Here is a 21,013-nt window from a genome sequence, read left to right as displayed (position 1 = left end):
CCACAATGTTTTTTTAGGTTCTATAATTAAGTTCTTTTACCCTGCTCAAAACATTTTCTCTTTTATTCATATAATTACTTTAAAAAAGTAATTTGAGTATTACTTTTTGAGAAGGTTCTTTGGGAGATAAAGCTAACTTTTTATTCAGTAATTTAGAAAACTGAAACAGACTCACAGACTTAGAGAACAAACTATGGTTACTGGGGGGAAGGGTTGGGGGATGTGTCAATTTGTGATTGACAGGTACACACTACTATATTTAAAATGGATAACCAACTAGGACCTACTGTATAGCACAGGGAACTCTGCTCAATATTATGTAACAACTGAAATGGGAAAAGAATTTGAAAAAAATAAAAAAAGAAAGCTATTGATATAGTCAAGTGGGAGATGAGGAAGACTCCAACTAACTTGCAAAATGGGAATGGATTACAGACTATTTGGTAATAGAGAAGGAGAGTAATTTGATGATCAGTTAGGTGAAGTGAATGAGGAATAGAAAAGGATCAATGTTGATTCTAGGTTTCTGGCTTGGGTGGCAGTGTGAAATCTTTAGTGTGTTTAGAAGTCTACTAGTAAAGATTTATGTTCATCTTCTATGAACAAATATTTGAGGGCATTGACAAATATAGGTTGTTTTCTCTTCACATAAAAGATTTCCACATTTAGAGTTCATGATGCATATAATAGATCCAATAAATTGTAACAAAGCAAGACTGTGGGGCTTTTCTGGGACAGGCCTCTTGATGGCCTCTGCTTACCTTTTGTTTGTAGAAAGCTTTAGTCTCCCAGGCCTCCCCTGAGTCACAAAAGTTTGGCTCAAGTGTTAATAATTGAAAGAACGTAAAAATGTAGTAATAAAAATAGCAGTTGGGCCAGGAAAACTGGTAAAAATTTAAATAATAAATCAGCCACATAGCAGTTACAGAATCTTTAGTCCCTCTCTGAAGGAGGAACAATGATAACAATGCACATTCCTGAGTTGTTCTGAAGGTACTAAAACCCTCACCAGGTGGAAAAATTTAACTTCATGATGACCATGAGAATGTAGCCCTCAGACTTGTTGGAACCAGAAGGCTGATGACTGAGATTCCTGGAACGCCATCCTGTTACCTCACCACCAGCCAATCAGAAGAAAGTCACACACCCCACAGCCCTTCCCCCCAAATTTGTCTTTTAAAACTTTTCCCCGAAATCCATGAGGGACTTTGGGTCTCTTGAGCATAAGCCACCCATTCTCCTTGCTTGGCCCTGCAGTAAACCTTTCTCTTCTCCAAACTCTGACATTTTGGTTTGTTTGGCCTCACTGTGGGTCAGGGATACAAACTTGGGTTCAACAACAGTTTCATCAGAGATCTATGCCTTTTCTCTTTCCCTTAGCCCTTCTGTAAGTTGTTTCCAGCTATGAGGTCACCTTATAGTTAAGAGTCAGTGCAGGAATTTAAATTTTTTTGTCTATTTTCTAGGCTAACAAAGGAATGAGAAGAAATGGGAAAAAAAAGTATATACCATTCTCCTCCTTTTTAAAGATATTTCTTAAAAATTTCACATAACTCTTCTAGTTATATATCTCTTTTGTCAGATCTGAGTTGTAGCACCTCACCTAGGTACACTATATGCTCAGACTCTTTATTTGGTAACAATATGCATGAGTACAATTTAGGGTCCCATTCCTAAAGCAGAAGAAGAGAATATAGGGACAACTATTGGTCTCAGTAACAAATAAAGGAAACTTGAGTTTGAAAGAAAAGCTATCTTATGGAGCTTTGTAAACATCGCAAAGCCTACCAAATGTCTTACATAGAATAGAGCCTCAAAAAAGTTTATTAAATTGTTTTGAGCCAGTTTTACCATGTGAGTTTCTCCTTTAACATCCTTGAGTCTTCTTTGTTTTTTAAATGCTACCACATATTTAAACCAAGATCACATTGTTTGGGAAAACTAGGAAATTTTACATTTGTTTCTTGGTTGTTCCAAGGGTAGAATCTAGGTTGGATTTTTTTGTGTGTTTAGAGGGGCACTGCTGGAACTAGAAAGATGGATGTAGGGTTAAGAATGACACTATACCGCTTAATTTTTGAAATATATTCCCCACTACTACCACCACAGAGACACAAATCAAATACTATTTCTTCTTTGCTTTACTGAACTAAATTACCTCTTCATTCTTTATTGTAAATATTGTTGTTTGACTTTTGTTGCTATCTTCATATTTTCTGTTTGCTTTTTCTGTTTTATTTTGTGTGTGTGGTACACGGGCCTCTCACTGCTGTGGCCTTTCCCGTTGCGGAGCACAGGCTCCGGACGCGCTGGCCCAGCTGCCATGGCTCACGGGCCCAGCCGCTCCGCGGCACGTGGGATCTTCCTGGACCGGGGCACGAACCCATGTCCCTTGCATCAGCAGGCAGACCCTCAACCACTGCACCACCAGGGAAGCCCTGTTTGTTCTGTTTTAAATCCTGGTCCACGTTGGTGAAAATTTACAGACACACATTTGTTTAACAGGTGCCAAGTTCTCAGCAATAGTAATCAAAGGATTTCAGTTAAAGTGTCAGTAAGTCTCCCTACAGGACGTGTCCCAAAGGTGTAATAGGAATGAAAGGATCAGGGTGATCTGTTCTGATCCTATAGCCACTATCGTAAAGTTAACACAACAACAGCCTTGCTAAGATCAGTGCCTGGCAGGACGCATGCTTGAGAAACTTGTGGTAACCACTTGGGACATTCTCTGAATCTCTTTCTCTCTGCCTCCCTGGTAGATGGCAGTATTTCATGTCTGGGATCCCATGTGAGGGAGAAGTTATGTGACAAGATTGGGTCAAGGAGTTTTGAGTAACTGTGACAAACATCATATAATTACTGGTGTTATGCTCTCCAGAGAACTCTCTTCTCACTATGAAAGAAACTGGAGAACTTCAAGATGATGGCAAAGTAGACTTCCTAAACCATTATGGTCTTATGGCATGAATAAGGATCAACTCTTTATTTTAATTCCCTATTTTTCCTATTATTGTTGTTGCTGTTATTATTGTTACCCCAATACAACCTGCCTATCCTGAATAAAATGGATCTCAACAATCTTTGTTTATAACGAAGATGAGGAAATAACAATGGAACAATAGATAGTATTTTGCTTTTAATTTACCAAGAAAGCCTGTTTGAGAGAAGTGGTTTAATTCACTATATGTGAGAGATTAGACTTTGGGATTTCATGATGGGATTGCTTGAGTGGAATTCTTATAAACCAAAACAGAGATTCTTATTGTCTCAATATGATAGCTAGACTCCTCATCCTCTTTTACAAAACCCTCAGTCACTGGCTACAACCAACTTACCCTAATTATACCATAAGTTCCCACTGCTTCTACCCAACTAATTGCTTCATTAATTAGCATATTCTATGTTAATTCCTGCTTTTATGCTTACACCTAGGCAGATGCCTTCACCTGCATTGCTTTCTCATTTCCCTTTTTTTATAATTAAATCCTAGGGGAATATAAGTGGAAATGATAAAGACCTCCAGAAAATCTCTTCTTCATAAAAGCAATGAGAAAACTTGCAAAATGGTAAACAATCAGCATTTCAGCATTCTAAAATTTTTCTGATTTTTTTACCTGTCTCAGGGTATTCACAGGCTGAGGTTTAGGCTTGCCCTGTCCAGTTGAGGTTAGAGACTTAAAGGTTAATTACCCACTTAGCCCCAGCTTCTGTTGCCTTAGAAAAAGATGCTGTTATTCTTGGAGGCCCTTGGGTGAAGGCTAAGACCTGAATCGTGGGCCCACTGGGAGCCCAGCCCTCCTTGCTGTGAAACCTGGGGCCTGACGGGTCAGATCTTGTTGTTGTCTTGTTGTAGGCAAGATGAATAAATGGATGAATGGTGGATAGATCAAGGGCCATGAATGCACAGTGCTTTGCACCCCCCTGTGCACACAAACCACTGGCTAGAAACATTTCAGTGAGCATGAGAGCCTGTAGGATGTCAACTAAAAATGCCAACTACAGGTTTGCAGCATTTGTTCAAGAAAAACAGTGAAATCTTGGTAAGGAGAGTAAGTTTATGGCATTTTAACTTGCTGTCTTCTCATCCTTTTCTTTTCAACTGCAAGATAACCTTGCAAACCAACAAATGCACCATGGTAAAAACCAGCAGCAGCCAACCAGAGCAGGAAAAATGAGTTTGGAGCTCCTTTATAGCCTCATTCTCAGAGAATTGTCATTATTTACCCTGGGTGATTGTTCACTGGAAGAGCACATTTTCAAGATTGCCTTTATCTGACCTGACTTGGAACTTGCTCAGTGAGAAAAGCCTTTTTCCCAGGAATGTTTATCAGCGATTGAAACAGAAATCTTAACTTCACATATGCTCAAGGCAGGGCATAACAGTTGGGAAGAACAATACATTAACCAAAATGTTTAAAATCTGAGCAACAAGCAGTTTGTAGAATGTTGGAACATTTCCAATGTATTCCTTGTAATCTAGAAAGCCACACACATGTGTACGGCTGTATGCATACCCATTAAACAGCTAAGAGAGATCTAAGCTCTTAATCCTGTGTGATTCTGAGTTTCTATGTAAACAGAGAAAGAAGGTTAAGGCAAAGTGGTAAACTGCCTGTGTCATTGTTGAAGGTGTGTCCAACATGCACACAGAACTCCTCAGCAAAAGCAAGGAGACTCACTGATTCCAGGAGTTTAAGGAAATCTCCCTCTGACCACTAAGTTAACTGAGCAGAAATTTCAATGGCCACACATGATTAAGACTACATATATTATAGAATTAATTCAGAATATCCACTAAACAAACAAACTACAGTATCAATAGCATCAAAAACAAATAGTAGCCTCAACAATTCCTGGGGTGGGGGAAGAATTTTAGTTTCATATTTAATTCACAATACATTGTAAAAGGTTTAGGTTTCAACAAAAATTATGAGATATGCGAACACACAGACCCACACATACACACACAGACTGCAAGGTATAGATCACATACAGAAAACAAAATTTATTAACAGAAACTGTCCCTGAGAAAGGTAAAACTTTGGACTTAATAGAAAATACCTATAAATCAGTTATATTAAATACATTCAAAGAACCAAGGGAAATCATGTCTAAATAACTAAAGAGAAATACAAAAATGTCTCTGCAAATAGAGAGTGTAAATAAAAATATATAGGTTATTATAAAAATAACCAAATAGAAATTATGGAATTGAAAAGTACAATACTGAAAAAAATATCACTGGAGGGACTTTGACCAGTCAGAGGAAAAATAAAATCCATAAACTTGAAGGTATGTCAGCAGAGATCAACCATTCTGAAGAACATAAGGAAAAAAGAATAAAGAAAAATGAACCAAATAATCTTCAGAATTATGTGGGATGCCATCAAGCATATCAACATACCATAATGGGAGCCCAAGAAGGAGAGGAAACACAGGAAAGGGCAGAAAGAGAATATTTAAGAAAAGAGTGATCAGTGTTTAATTTCTCCAAGAGGTCTTGCCCAGCTCAGGGTCTCTCAGCATGCAACAGTGGTAGAGGTTCATGGTGAAATTTAAAAGGTTGGGTAGAAGAGGGAGTAGTGGAATCCAGGATGAGCTGTTACTAAGGATAAAATGGGGAAGGTAAGAAACTCAAATCAGGAGTGTTTCCAGTTTATTTGCAAAATTGCATTCTACTCATGGTCTTTTATGTACAATGCAGAGCATTACTGTTTTGAGAACGCAGTAACCAAGAGTTTTACACCTGATGAACAGTAGACTAGCCCACTCATTTCACTCTTATTTAACTAGGTAAACCCAGCATCTGATGAGAAGAAACTATTAATAATCATATGTAACAACATTGGAAATACAGTCAAGATATTCTCTCTCCAACTTTTGACATAGTCAAGTCTTCCCCTTTTTTGATAATTCAGCTAAAGTCCTAAATCATATGTTTATAAAATATTAAGATTAAAAAAAACCTTTTACTTGTATGATATAGGAAAAAAAAATAGAACTTTTAAATGATCGCCTCTAATACTAAGGGCCATTAAAAACGTGGTGAAGTTATACTCATATATTACCAAAGGACATTTAAAAGTAGATAATTTTATTACCCCCCCCAAATGAGTTAGATAATTAATTATGTATCCCAATGTGATTTGTTGATAGGTGCTCAGTATTAAATAATATCAGCCTTTCTCCATAGGGAATTAATTTGTACTCTGAGCAATAAGGAGCAAGCAAGATATGAAACGAATGATGTTTCAGTAGCAGATGAAATCAGCTATAATATCTTTACATAAATAAAACTATTTAAGCCTTTCCTTGAGTTGCATTTGTGTCTCTCCAAGGCAGGGCTGCAGTACTCTGCTCCTGTGGAAGGCCAGAGACAAGAGAACACTGATTACATTTTCAATAATCTTGAATGCCTCACGTACATCTTACAATATGTTATACTTCAGTAACAGATAAAAAACAACCTGGTAAAAGCCATCATTTAGCACAGCTTATACAGTATAAGAGAGGGGCCAGAGTTTACAGACTCCTTTTCAATGCCATGCTTATAAGAGACTTTAACCCTTGGCAGGGAGAAAAATAAGTGAGAGAGATGGCATCAAAATTCTTTTTTTTGTATAAATTTTATTTTTATTTTATGTATATTCAATGTTTATGGAAATATAAAACTGTTTTATATTTCCTTGTGTCTTCCTAGTAGTAAATTAAATGTGTGTTAGATCAGTGACATTTTTTAAATTAACTTTTTTGTAGTATAGTTGCTTTACAATGTTGTGTTAGTTTCTACTGTACAGCAAAGTGAATCAGCTATACATCAGCTATACATATACATATATCTCCTCATTTTTGGATTTCCTTCCCATTAGGCCACCATAGAGCATTGAGTAGAGTTCCTTGTGCTATACAGTAGATTCCCATTAGTTATCTATTTTATACATAGTAGTGTACATGTTTCAATCCCAATTTCCCAATTCATCCTATCCCTCCTTCCCGCCACCCTTGGTATCTACATGTCCATTCTCTATGTCTGTGTCTGTATTTCTGCTTTGCAAATAAGTTCATCTGTATCATTTTTCTAGATTCCACATATAAGTGATATTATACGATATTTTTTTTTCTGACTTACTTCACTCTGTATGACAGTCTCTAGGTCTATCCACGTCTCTGTAAATGGCACATTTTTTGTTCCTTTATATGGCTGAGTACTATTCCATTGTATATATGTACCACATCTTCTTTATCAATTCTTCTGTTGATGAACATTTAAGTTTCTATTTCAGCTGGCTATTGTAAATAGTGCTGCAATGAGCATTAGGGGGCATGTATCTTTTTGAATTATGGTTTTCCCCAGGTAGGGAGATTGAGATCCCAGGAGTGAGATTGTTGGGTCATATGGTAGTTCTATTTTTAGTTTTTAAGGAACCTCCATACTGTTCTCCACAGTGGCTGTATCAATTTACATTCCCACCAACAGGGCAAAAGGTTTCCCTTTTCTTCACACTCTCTCCAGCATTTATTGTTTGTGGATTTTTTGCTGATGGCCATTCTGACTAGTGTGAGGTGATACCTCACTGTAGTTTTGATTTGAACTTCTCTAATAATTAGTGATGTTGAGCATCTTTTCATGTGTTTGTTGGCAGCATCAAAATTCTTAGTGAAAGGTTTTCTGCATATTCGGGTGTTAAATGGGTGACAACCAGATGTTGAGATCCGTTATTACAAGACAGGCTGTTAGGAGTCTCCTAATGGGGATGCAAATCCCAACATTCCAGGGTTTGCCGTTGGCTCAGTTATAAAGATAAAGAAAATAATCTTTATTTGGCAACTTTTCACCTCCCTCTTATTTCTCCCCTTTTCTTCATGCCTAAATCCTCAGAATTCCATAGACTTTTTCTTAGAGGTTACCTAACCTGCTATTGCATTTACTATTCTTTTTTTTTCCGAGTTAGTTGTCAACTCTTACCTGGAAGAGAATTTATAGGCTTACCTCTTTTCATTGCACTTTACTTTTATTGTGTTTTTCAGACACTGTGTTTTTTAACAAGTTGAAAATATGTGGCAACCCTACCTCAAGGAAGTCTGTTGGTGCCATTTCTTGAAAAGCATTTGCTCCCTTTGTGTCTCTGTGTCATAGTTTGGTCATTTTGGTAATATTTCAAACTTTCTCATTATTACTATATTAGTTATCGTGATCTGTGATCAGTGATCTTTGATGTTACTACTGCAATTATTTTGGGGCCCCACAAACTACACCCATATAAAATGGCAGACTTAATCTATAAATATTGTGTGTGTTCTGAATGTTCCACTGATTTGGCTATTCCCCTGTCTCTCTCCCTCTGCTAAAGCCTCCCTCTTCCCTTAGATACAACAATATTGAAATTAGCCAAATTAATAACCTTACATTGGCTTCTAAATTTTCAAGTGAAAGGAATAGTTTCATGCCTCTCACTTTAAATCAAAAGCTAAAAATGATTAAGCATAGTGAGAAAGGGATGTCAAAAGCTAAGATAAACTGAAAGCAACAAATAGCTAAATTGTGAATGCAAAGTTCTTGAAGGAAATTAAAAGTGCTACTCCAGTGAACACACAAATGGTATGAAAGTAAAACAGACTTTTTGCTGATGTGGCAAAAGTTTTAGTGGTCTGGATAGAAAATTAAGCCAGCCAAAACATTTCCTTAGGCCAAAGCCTAATCCAGAGCAAAACCCTAACTATCTTCAATTCTGCGAAGGCTGAGAAATGCGAGGAAGCAGCAGAAGAAAAGTTTGAAGCTAGCAGAGGTTGGTTTCATGAACTTCATGAGTTTAAGGAAAGAAGCCATCTTCATAACAAAAAAGTGCAAGGTGAAGTAACAAGTGCTGATGTAGAAGCTACAGTAAGTAATCCAGAAGATTCAGCTAAGATAACTAATGATTCTGGCCACACTAAACAACAGATTTTTAGTATAGATAAAACAGATTTAATATTGGAAGAAGATGCTATCTAGGACTTTCATAGCTAGAGAAAAGAAGTCAATGCCTGGGTTCAAAGCTTCAAAGATAAGCTGACTCTCTTGTTAGGGCCTAATGCAGCTGGTCACTTTAAGTTGAAGCCAATGCTCATTTGCCATTCTGAAAATCCTAGGGCCCTTAAGAATTATGCTAAGTCTACTTGCCTGTGCTCTATAAATGTCACCCAAAGCCTGGATGAAAACACATCTATTGACAACACATCTATTGACAACATGGTTGACTGAATATTTTAAGCCCAATATTGAAATCTACTGCCCAGAAAAAGAAAAGAAGACTCCTCTCAAAATATTACTGCTCATTGGCAATGCACCTAGTCACCCAAGAGCTCTGATGGAGACGGACAATGAGATTCTCATTGTATTCATGTCTGTTCACATGCCATCCATTCTGCAGCCCATGGATCAAGGAGTAATTTTGAATTTCAAGGCTTATTAGTTAAGAAGTACATTTCATAAGTTCCTAGCTACAATTGATAGTGGCTGCTCTGATGCATCTGAGCAAAGTAAATTGAAAAACTTCTGGAATGATTCACCATTCTAGACACCATTAAAATCATCATAATTCATGGGAAGAGATCAAACTATCACTATTAAGAGGTTTTTGGAAAAAGTTAAGCCCAACCCTCATGGATGACTTGGAAGGGATCAAGACTTCAGTGGAGGAACTAACTGCAGATGTGGTGGAAATAGCAAGAGAACTAGAATTAGAAGTGGAGCCTGCAGATGTGACTGAACAGCTGCAGTCTCAGGATAGAACTTTACTGAATGAGGAATTGCCTCTTATGGGTGAGTAAAGAAAGTGTTTTCTGGAGATGGAATCTACTCTTAGTGAAGATGCTGTGAAGATTGTTGAAATGACAACTAAGGATTTAGAATATTACAGGAACCCATCTGATTAAAGCAGCTGCAGAGTAGGAGAGGATTGGCTCCAATTTTGAAAGAAGTTCTACTGTGGGTAAAATGTTATCAAGCAGCATTGCATGGTCAGAGAAATTGTTCATAAAAGGAAGAATCACTTGATGTGGCAAACTTCATTGATGTCTTGTGTTAAGAAATTGCCACAGACACCCCAAGCTTCAGCAACCACCACTGTGATCAGTCAGCAACCATCGACATCGAAGGAGGAACCTCCACCAGCAAAAAGATTATGACTTGCTGAAGGCACACGTGATGGTTAGTGGTTTTTAGCAGCAATGTATTTTTCAATTATGGCATGTACATTGTTTTTTTAAAAAGTACCTAATATTATATTGCACACTTAATAATAGAGTGTGAACATAACTTTTATGTTCATTGGGAAACCAAAAGTTTTGTGTGACTCACTTTACTGCATTGTTTGCTGTATTGCAGTTGTCTGGAACCAAACACACTATATCTCCAAGGTATGCCTGTACTGATAATTAAGGTGTTAGGTGTAAAATACTGGTCAACAAATTATACTCTTATACTCTATTTACCTCTACATAAAATTTCAGGTATGACTCCTACTTATATGACTTGTATGATTCCTACTTCTACTTTAAAAGATTGAGAGCAATACAAATACACTAGATTAGCTTGTTTAAAACTAACTTTGTCAAGATTCTTATTTTAGGTGAAATATTATTATCTTTAGTCTGTATAGGAGAAAGGTATATTTTGCATTGCAATATTTTAGGATTTTTGATGTCCTTGGAAAAAAAGGGGGTTTTGTAGCCAAAGAATTTATAATCTAGGTGGATAAACAGAAAAGTTTATCTTAGGTGCTATATTTTAGGTGCTAGATTTGGGATACATATGCTTTAGATTATAAAAATGCAATGAAAAGACACAACACCAGCTTGGAAGTCAAAGGAAGCCATGCAGGAGGAGGTGGAGTATCAAGAGTTCTAGAAACAAAGATACAAAAATGGTATCCTCTAAAGAGGGAAGACAATGTGCAAATAAATTCAAGTATATGGCATTTCATGGGGCTGAAGAAGGATGTTATTTTCACAAGCTAAAATTTTGATGAAAGAATGGGAACATTTTAGCAATGGCAACATCTTACAGGAAGAATTTGTAAAATTTGTTTATTTTATTTTCTAAGCATCAGTTACCCATTTTTCTAGTAACAGATTTCTAATTTTTTAAACAACTCCACTGTTAATCTCTGTGACTTCTATCTCTACTCCAGTGGTTGTCATGTAACTATAGCTAGCCAAAGTATGTCATCACATTGGCCACAGTCATAGGTCAGAGTTGAACTACTAGCAAAACAGGAAACAGCATGATCCAATTGGAATATTTTGAGACTATTTGCCTGAGAAAATCTCTCTTCCATTGGAGCTAGTATGGAAGTCTGAAACTGTCAGTGGCAAACTGGGATAAACCAGAAGAGTTTCTGCCTCAGAATTGTGTCAGTTAGAAAAACAAAACAAAACAAACAAAAAACACTGAGAGAGAGGGTGAGAATCTGTCCTGAGGATGCTGAGCCAATGAAATCTTCTTTATATTTACCTGTGCCCTTCAGCTACTGCAATCAATACATTTAATACTTGAGAGTAAATCTAGTTTTGTAGCAATTGTACTCAAAGACATTCTGACTAACAGAAAAGCAAGGTTGTATGTTTTAGTTGCTACTTTTAAAAATGATGGCTTTAATTCATGGAAACAAAAATTACTGTTGGGTTTATATTTCACATAGCTGGGGTGAAAAGATCTTTGACAAAAGAGTCCTTTCAAAAATGCATTTGTATCTAAATTACAAAATAGATATTCAGAAACTATACATTCTCTTTATCTTTCTGAGGCCATAACTAAGTTTCCCTTTTTTATTTTATAAATTATGTATCTCAGCAAGTAGAGATATCTTGACCTGCAGTTATCCTCAAATGCTTTACTAGCCTGTGAGACCACATCAGCAAAATATTCCTTTCCCTTTCACAATCGAAAATTTGACTGTCTACTCAACTGAAATAAATTGGTCTCTGTTCTGTTCCATTTAAACCAACAAACAGTTGTTGAGGTAGTCCAAGCATGTACAATAAATGCTAGAACACTAATTAAAAAGATGCATTCTGTGCCCTGCCACTGTTTAAGTTCACTGGTAGAGACAAATGGGTAAATAGAGACAAATGGGTAAACAGATTTATGGTGTGATGCGCATTTGAAGACAATTAAGTGTACAGCGCCGTCACTGTACAAGGAGGCCACGGCTACATATACTGGTTCAGAGGAGAATTAGTCATGTTAGTGGGGATTTCAGAGGTGATATTCTATACCCTTCAGGATCTTTCATGGTGGATGTGACAGTTACACTCTGGATATATCAATCTCAAGTTATCAGCAATATCTGGCTTTCAAAATACAAGGATAACCTCTATCTTGTATTAAACTGCTTTTTCCAAAACAGTTATGTGGCAACAAATATAGGTTAAACCTCTTTCCATTTTCTGACTTGTCAAGAAAAACGTAGCACGTACAAAAAGAGCGGCAAAGACATAAAACCTTCATAAGGATTCTCCTGAATGCTCTAAAATTCTAAGCTTTGCTGATGCATCATAATGTTCTCAAAGAAATTGGTCAAAAGGCAGAAATTGGAACAAATTTTTACCTTAATTTATATTATGGGAGCCATCTTTCTTTTTCAAAATATAAATAAGTTTCTAAGGGGAAAAAAAGATTTAGTTGACTAGAGTAGGATGCTTATTTTGATATTGAAGGTTTTCCTTCAAAAGGAAAAATTAATAAATGTAATTTTTAAGTTATTTTAAGGGACACACAGAGGTCTTTCTGAATTCAACAAATTTAAAAACCGCATGGACCTTACTTAGAAATGTAATCAAGTCCAGCTCTCCTATTACTCACTTGATTACATTCAAAGTGCCATTCTTCATTCCTTACGTTTCTCTCATCATTTACATTATTGTCCAATAGTGCTTCTCTTGATATCAGCAGTGGATTCAAAATATTCACACATGGTGTGAGGTAAATAATGTTTAGCTCATTATTTATTACACTCTTCTTATTTTTGAAATGTGCTGATATTTGTATTGAATTTTTTCACCATTATTAATCACAATCCCCACTTGGTATATTTAGGAAAAAAGTTGTAAGGAACATTTATAATATTTAGTTAATATTTTTTGAAAAATAAAACTGTCACTCTTCACACAATGCACAATAGTGCATACATAAAAAGAAAAAAATAATATACAGATAACATCTTGAAATTAATAAGTTAATATAGTGAGGTCACTGATAAAAGATTAATATATATTTTTTCACTTTTTGTATATAAGTGTAAGTGACTAGAAAATGAAAAATAAAGGCATCATCTACAATAATACCAAAAAGTCTGATTACTGAGGATAAATTTAAAGATAGGTGTTCTAAATCTCTATATACAAAATTAATCATATGACCTAAGTGAAAGGTATTAAAAACCTAAGTAAGTGAAGGTATATACAATGTTCATGTATTGAGGGACTAAATAGTAGAAAAATATCAATTCTGCATAACTCAAGCTATGAATTCAATATACAGATAAATTGTAGCATATTTTTAATGAAAATTAGCAAATGTGTTAAAAATTTATGTGGAATATGCAAGCTTTTGTGTCTGGATTTTTTCACTTGGCATAATGTTTGTGAGGTTCATCCAAGTTGTAGCATGTATCAGTACTTCATTCCTTTTTGAAAAATTTGAATAATATTCCATTTTATGTATGTATTATAATTTGGTTAACCATTCGTCTGTTGAGAGGTGTTTGGATTGTTTCCACTTCTGGCTATCATAAATAGTCCTTCTATGAACATACATGCATCTATTTACCTATATTTCTTTGAACATCTGTTTTCCATTTATTTGGACATAGATCTAGGAGTGGAATTAATGAGCCATATGATTATTCTATGATTAAATTTTTGAGGAGTCACCAAACTGTTTTCCACAGCTGCTGAGCAATTTTAGATTCCTACCAGCAATGTACAAAGGTACTCATTTCTCTCTCTGTGTCTCTCTGTTATCTCCATCCTAATAAGTGTAAAGTTGTATCTCATTGTGGTTTTCATTTTATTTTCCTTAATTATTAATAATGTTGAGAAGTTATTCATGTTCCTATAAGGCATTTGGCCATTTGTGTATCTTCTGTGTGGAATGTCTATTCAAGTCTTTGACCACTTTTAAATACATTGTTTGTCTTTATATTGTTGAACTTTAGGCATTCTTTATATATTCTGGATATTATATATACATATATATACACACACAATTTCAAAATATTTTCTCATATTCTGTAGGCTGTCTTTTTGCTTTCTTGATAATGTCATTTGATAAAGAAAAGTTCTTTAATTTGGAGCGTGTCCATTTTATCTATGTTTCGTTTTGCTGCTCATGCTTTTGGCATCAATATCTACAAATTCATTGCCAAATTCAAGGTCATGGATATTAATTTCTATTGTTGTTTTCTTCTTCATCAATATTGTTTTGACTATTTAGGGCTACTTGAGGCTCCATATGAATTTAAGGATCAATTCAATTTGTCAAATGGCCACTAGAATTTTGATAGGGATTGAACATTTCTATTAATTGTGCAAGATAGATAAATTAATAAAGACAAAACACAAACTGGTGGTTGACAGGGGATTAGGAGAAGGGAGGATGGGAAGAAACTCTTTAATAGAATTTAAGCAATTTAATGGAATTTAATTTTGGAGTTTTGAAAATGTAATTGAACAACTTTGTCAATGTCTTATGTATCACTGAATTGTTCACATTAAAATGATTGTTTTATGTTATATGAATTTTACCTCAATACAATTAAAAATTATGTAGAAATACCAAGTTGAAGAAAAATCATTATGTCTAGAAAAAGTAGAACCAAATTGAAAGAAACACACACTGTAAGATATTAAGACTTAGTACAAAGCTACATAGTGAAAAGTGTGGTATTAACAGAAGGATTAAAAAAATAAACAAATGGCAAAGAGTTGTCTGGAATAAGAACCCATATAATTTTTCAAGAAGTTTTTCAGGAAGACTTAGATTTTCAATTAATAAACTTGAGTCAATTGGAGGTGTGTATTGGAAAAAAAAATTAAAACAAACTTGTCTGTCATTATATATTATACTATATATTACACTCATTAACATATATGCATGTAATACAGTAGCACCTAAAAGCACAAAGCAAATACTAACAGACATAAAGGGAGGAATTGACAGTAATACAATAACAGTAGGAGACTTTCACACCTCACTTATATCAATGAACAGGTCAACCAGAAAGAAGATAAGAAAACAGTGGTTTTAAATGACACAATAGACCAGCTGGCCTTAATGGACTTCTACAGGACATTCCATCCAAAACCAGCAGAATACACATTATTTTCAAGTGCATATGGAACATTTTCCAGAATAGATAACATGCTAGACAACAAAATATGTCTCAACACATTTAAGAGGATAGTAATTATATCAAACATATATTCCGACCACAACAGTATGGAACTAGAAATCATTCATAGGAAGAAAAATGGGAAAAGTACAAACACATGGAGTCTAAAGAACATGCTACTAGAAAACCAATGGGTCAATGAAAAAATCAAAGAGGAAATCAGAAAAAACCTTGAGACAAATGAAAATGGCAACAAAGCTTTACAAAATTTAAGAATTACAGCAAAAGCATTTCTAAGAGGAAAGTTCATAGCAATACAAGCTTACATCAAGAAGGAAGAAAAATCTCTAATAAACAACCTAACCTATGATCTAAAGGAAATAAACAAAGAAAAATAAAGAAAACCCAAAATCAGAAAAAGGAAGGAAATAATAAACTAAGAGAGAAAAGAAATGACACAACCCCCAAAATAATTTAAAATGCCAATGAAACCAAGAGCTGTTTTTTGAAAACATAAATAAAACTGAGAAACTTTTAGCCAGTTTCATCAAAAAGAAGAGAGAGGACCCAAATAAAAAAAAGTAAGAAATGAAAGAGAAGAAATAACAACTGATATCACAGAGATATAAAAATCATAAAAGAATATTAAAAATGATGCCAAGAATTGGGACAACCTAGAAGAAATGGACAAATTTCTACAAACTTTCAAACTTCTAATACTGAATCAGGAAGAAATAGACAATCTGAACAGACCTATCATAGTAGTAAAATTAAAGTTATAATAAAGAAACTCACAGCAAATAAAAGCCCAAGACTGGATGGCTTCAAAGGGGAATTCTAACAACAAACATATAAAGAAGAGAAATGAAAATTAAAAGCACTAATTTGAAAAGATAAATACATCCCAATGTTCACAGTAGCATTATTTACTATAGCAATGTTGTGGAAGCAACCTGTGTGATCATTACATGTATACAATGGAATATTACTCAGCCACAAAAAGTATAACATTTTGTCACTTGCAACAACATGGGTGGACCTGGAGGGTATTATGCTTAGTGAAATAATTGAGACAGAGAAAGACAAAATCTCTATGTTATCACTTATATGCAGAATTTTTAAAAGAAAACAAATGAATGTATTAAAAAAATAGAAACAGACTTATGGACATAGAGAAAAACTAATGGCTACCAGTGGGGAGAGGAAAGAAGGGGCAATATAGGGGTAGATGATAAAGAGATACAAACTACCATGTAAAAAGTATAATTATAAAAATACTGAATCACTGTGTCATACACCTGAAACTAACATAATTTCATAAATCAGCTGTACTTCAATTTAAAAAAAAATGTGACCTAATTCATTTCATATGCAAAAATCAACTCCAGGTGAAATTAAATCCAAATATTATAGCTAAAATAATAAAACTTTTAAAATTCAATATCTTCTTGACCGTAGGGTAGGGAAGGAAAATGTTTCTTAAATAGGAATCCAAAATTAAAAACAAATAGGACAAAATTAAGATTAGGAATTCTGTCCATCAAAAGACTGATTTAAAAAAAAAGACAAAGAAATGGAAGAACATATACATAATGCATTTAACTGATGATGGTTTATATCTAGAAGTTATAATGAAATATAATTTAATAAAAATTAATGAGGGTATCAAATAGAAAAATAAACAAGAAGCAAACATCCATTTTCAATTTAATCCAGCAAGAAAAATAAATACATGAGTTATTATAAAACCTCATTTAGTAATCAGGGAAATGCAAGGTAAAGCAACATTTTGATACAAATGTGCACAAAAGTATTAAGAAATAAAATTAAGAAATGTAAAATATCAAGTCTGGGCAAGAATGTGAAGCACCTGGAATTTTACTTTGCTGAAGGGATTGTAAATTTGTATAATGTCTTTGGAAATCTGTTAACAGTACCTACTAAATTTGAGCATATGTATTACTTATTTTTTCAGCAGTTTTACCCCTAGCTATATAATCAATAGAAATATGCTCACCAACAGACATGTACAAGGATGTTCATAGCAGTGTTATTCATTTTAACCAAAGATTAGCAACAAACTGAGTACTCAACAATGATAGAATGAATAATTTGTGATACACTAACTTGAACTGCATACAATATTGAAAATAAATGTCTTGTTTTGCTAAACCGTATGGATGATTATTGCAACATAATTCTGAGTGAAGAAACCCAGAAACCAAAAGTACATGCTGTGGGATTTTGTTTCTATAAAGTTCAACAATAGGCAGAACTAGTTTAGATTTTTGGAAGTGAAGATGGTATTTAACATTGGGAAAATTGTGGGATGTAGAGACTAGAGGACTTTGGCAAAAGATTCTGTTTCAGGTGGTGGTTATGTGTGTGTGTTTACCTTGTGATAATCCATACATCTCTACACTTATGATATTATTTTTGAGTGAGTGTGTTATATTTCAATTAAATGGTTTATTATAAAATGTTGTTTATTGATAAATATATTGGAATGTCTTTAATAGAAGTTGTATTAAATAAATAGGTGCTGGAGTGAATGTCAACAATCACATAAATGTCACAGTAATCTGATAGAATTTGGAGATCTACCAGATAGTGTAAACTCCATCATCATATTCTAACTTGAAGCACATTGTAGCATATAGTACTCATACCAATAAACTAATTTGAATAAATATCTTTATTGTTTATTTTTGACTCATTTTAAACTGCTTTGTTGTCAAGATTTCCTTGTTGATCTGTTCTTGATTCATAATTATGCCTTAAGAATTATGCTTGAACCTGAAACTAAATAAAGTAAAACTGTATATTATTGTTCTTTGTTTTCTTCGAATTGCTTCTATTGGAGAAAACATAATTCTAAATTTCTAAATAAACAATTGTTGCAAAGTATAATAAGAGCACTAGTAAGATCAAGCAAATTATACAATAAAGGCAAGGGAATCTCTTCTGTAAATTAATGATTTGATAATTAATTTATTAAGGTGCTCAGGCATCTGTGTCTGAGAAGATAAATGGGGAAATGTTGCTGCTGACTTGGAAGAGCACCAGGACTAGGTAATTCTCATATCAGTCAGCTTCTGTGAAGAGAAGGTAGTGCCAACATAAGGATTCAACATTGGTTACTCAGACAAGGATTCAATTCATGTCTCTGTGAAAAGGCTAATTCTCTATTGAAAAGGCTAATTCTCTATACGACAGGATTATTTACTGATGACATTTTAGAGACGGCTAGCTCACTTAAAGTAACACTGAAATACCTAGATTCTGTGATATTTGGAACTTTCAGTCTATTTCAAATCAAATTAATATCCACAATGAGCTTGATGAATAGTTTTTAATTCACAAACTAGGAATTGTAAAAGAAGAAAGTTATTGCAAACTGCAAGCATTGAAGGACTTGTCCTCATATATTTGGGTAGGAAATTATGTTGAATTGTTCACTTTATGTGAGTGTCTAACCCTGAAAACAGACTATTTCACTCATTGTTTCTAAACCTACAGGTATCATACAAATTTGCACTGTTTTTTTTACAAATTTTCACTGAGTTAGAGTTTCCTGATTTTTGTAAAGATTTTGAAAATAAAACAATTTTTATAACAGGAATTTTTTTAATCTCCAAAAACACTGCATAAATGTTTCTGTTCAATTAATTATATATTAGATACCCATTACATACCAGGCCATGTTCAGGGGTAGGGGAAACAAATGGATAATGATGTTAAATTCCCTTGGCCTCAGGAAATGAATTATAATAAGAAAGACACTTATGTGTGTATCTATGGCATGTATGTATGTATACATATATACAAATGCACATTTATGTATACAAACATAGATATACATATACGTAATGTGTCAAATATAACATATACAATAATAGAAGAGATGATTAGAAGAAAATGTTGACTTAACTGCCCTACCCATCATTTCTAAATAATAATTTAATTGAATATATTATAATGATATGTTCCTTAAAAAGAAAAAAATCATAAAATAATATGAAGAGAAAAGTGACAAATTAGTTCAAATGGCTAAATCTAAACATACCCAGTATCAAGATGTGCTAACGATATCTACAAGCAACAGAATGCAATACAGAGAGTTTAGCAAAAAGCAACTTATTAAGAATCTTTGAGAAGGCTGAAGAAACAGCTCTAGGCTAAATGTCCAGCCACACAATAGAACTGAGTGTCCAATGGAACTGCTGTTTTTGCCAATAGCAAGAAGAAAGCAAATCAGGAAGCCACAACTATAGATACTCCCATCATAACCATGCCCCTTATATCAAGATAACCATCAACAAAACAGATGATCTGCATCCTACCTCTCTCTCCCTGCTAACTTAGTCCAATATTAAAATCGTATTCAAGTGCCTTTCCCTCTACACAATTCATTCTAAATCAAGATCTAGGATCTAGTGTAACTACAACTGATCGGTAGACTCTAAATTACATTTAAAACCCTACAGGAAAGCAAGTCAGCAATACAGAGGATTTTATCTTTCTCATTTCTGCTCATGAGAAGAGGGTCGCAATTGCTGTTGAATAAATCAACATACTGATCATCATTATGAGCATATAGGTCAATAAATGAATGGAAAGATTGAAGGATGGATGGATGGATATGTAAAGAGATATTGGTAGGTGAGTAGGTAGGCAGACAGATGGATAGTAACAATTAATAAAATGGAAGTATAGTATGCATTTGATTTCTAATAAATTTATTAACATTAATTTCAATTGAAATTAATTTCAGAGAAGAAAAATTGAAACACAATGATAAATAATGCTAAATTTAGGATAATTATTTATTTACCACAAAAAAACAAGGTTTTAAAAGCTACTTTGAAGTTGGAAGTAAAAGGTAAAATGGTTATAAATAATTTTGAGATTAAATTTATTTTGGGGGTAAATTTCATGTTTTATTCATAGACAGTATGCCTTAAATTTTTTATTGATAATAATAATTAATAAATAATATAATTGATAATAATAATTAATAATTATTTTACATTTTCCATAATCTCTTGAATTTTCTTGATTATATTATATAATTGAGGTTTTATGGAGGCTTATAATATTAGTATTCTGTTCTGTAATCCAAACTCCCACAGCTATTTAGCCATTTTTAATCAAGCATATTTAGCATAACATAAAAGGCATAGATCTTAGTGTTTGGTTTAATGAGTTTTTTTTTTCTTTTTTTTTTTTTTTTTTTTGCGGTACGTGGGCCTCTCACTGTTGTGGCCTCCCCCGTTGCAGAGCACAAGCTCAGCGGCCATGGCTCACGGGCCCAGCCGCTCCGCGGCATATGGGATCTTCCCGGAGCAGGGCACGAACCCGCGTCCCCTGCAACGGCAGGCAGACTCTCAACCACTGCACCACCAGGGAAGCCCCTAGTTTAATGAGTTTTGACAAATATATACACCTATGGAGCTACCACCATAATCAAGATATAAGCAAGTACACTCTCATGCCCCTTCGCAGAAAGCCTTACTCTCAACCCCTTTATCAGACAGTCACCAATCTGCTTTTCGTTACTGTAGTTGAGTTGTATTTTTCTAGAATTTCATATAAACAGACTTATGCACTGTGCATACTTTTATGAATGTCTTCTTTCC

This window comes from Monodon monoceros, unplaced genomic scaffold, assembly GCF_005190385.1.
Source record: "Monodon monoceros isolate NGI ecotype Baffin Bay Population unplaced genomic scaffold, NGI_Narwhal_1 Super_Scaffold_16, whole genome shotgun sequence".
NCBI lineage: Eukaryota > Metazoa > Chordata > Mammalia > Artiodactyla > Monodontidae > Monodon > Monodon monoceros.
Note: the sequence above shows the minus strand (reverse complement) of the source record.